This window comes from Taeniopygia guttata, chromosome 12, assembly GCF_048771995.1.
Source record: "Taeniopygia guttata chromosome 12, bTaeGut7.mat, whole genome shotgun sequence".
NCBI classification, from domain to species: Eukaryota; Metazoa; Chordata; class Aves; order Passeriformes; family Estrildidae; genus Taeniopygia; species Taeniopygia guttata.
This window is the reverse complement of record NC_133037.1, coordinates 10526682-10528065: the sequence shown is the minus strand read 5'-3', so window position 1 is coordinate 10528065 and position 1384 is coordinate 10526682. Positions and strand designations below refer to the sequence as shown.

The window sequence follows — 1384 nt, the reverse complement described above, 5'->3', positions numbered from 1 at the left end:
CCTGTAGCACCGTCTGTCCCAGCTAGGTGCACTAGCAGAGTACCTTATGCAGACAGGAGGGGGTAGGGAGTGGCACTTGGGGTGCAGAGCCAGGGCTTTAACTGTGTACTGTGTCTGGCTGAGAGCTGCCAGGCTGTCAGAGCTGCTCCCTGCCCCTGAGGAGCAAGTGGGGTCAGGAGGGACCTCCCAGCGATGCCCCTCCTGCTCCAGGGTCCCTGTTGGCATCACCACCAGTGGCTGTGGTTCTTGCATGAGGATCTAGGGTGGCACACAAGGGCTGTGCCATTCTTCATGGCCCATGAGACCTGCTCTCTCCTGATGAGATGTTCCATCAGTTGCTGGAGGCGTTAAAGAAAGCATTGAGGAGGGAATGGTGTCAGTGGGCTTGGGAAACATCCTGGGTTGGGACCCCGAGGGCTTGGTGAGGCGTGAGCTCTCAGGGAGGAGCTGGTGGGCCAGGGGAGAGGCCAGAGCCCACCAGGATGGCCGAGTGGTGAAGGCGTTGGACTTAAGATCCAATGGGTGCATGCCCGCGTGGGTTCGAACCCCACTTCTGGTAGGAGCCTCCTTTTCCTCCAGCTCCAAGCTCCAAGCTTTTGGAGCATCACTTCAGAGCAGGGATGGGATCTCTGGCTCCATATCTGGGGAGCTGAGGCCATTCCATCCTCCAGCGTGGGGACCCTGGTGGGACTGGGCCCCCGTGCCATCCAGGCTGAATACGTAAAGAGGCACAAGCCAGTCCCTCTGGCACACAAGCTGTGGATCTCCTCTCCCATGCAGGGAATGCTGAGACAGTCATAGCTTGAATCCCACATGCTCCCAAAATAGTGACTTGTTTTTCCCAGGGCAGAAATAGAAAAACCTGACTACCCAGAAGAGGGGAAAAAAAGGTGTTGAGCACTAAATATTTTGGGCAAGTCACAAGGGGAAAGCAGTGCAAACAAGTGGGTTCAGGGAAACAGGTTTGGGGTTTCTGGAGTTTGTTCCTTTTATCAGCCTCGCCCCATGACCCCAGACCCATTGCAGACTCACCCAAAGCAACATTTGTCACTCTCTGAGGGGATTTGGTAGTGTCAAAACCCCCTGGAAGAAGCCAGCATGGCAGGACGATATTCCTCATGCTGTTGCTTAGATTTAGGAAATGCATGAGGAGCTGAGAGCTGCTTCTCTGTTGCACTGGGTCACTGTGCCATGGTCTATTTTGGGTCAGTGCCTCCAAATGCTCATGAGACTTTTGCTCCCTTCCTTGTGTGCTTGGATGGGCAGCAGATATTCCCCCCAGTAGAGGGTTAGGCTGCTGGACTCACAGAGATGCTGTCAGGTTTTCATTTGGCTGCTTTGCTCCAGCCCGAGGCCAATCGGAAATGTCCTACTGCTGGGACAT

The 1384-nt window shown here is 55.1% G+C and overlaps 1 non-coding gene across 1 annotated transcript; it reads left to right on the top strand.

Moving 5' to 3' along the window:
- Positions 1-476: 476 nt before the first annotated feature.
- Positions 477-559, top strand: TRNAL-UAA (transfer RNA leucine (anticodon UAA)). Its single transcript has one exon. It is a non-coding gene; the product is annotated as a tRNA-Leu (tRNA).
- Positions 560-1384: the final 825 nt, after the last annotated feature.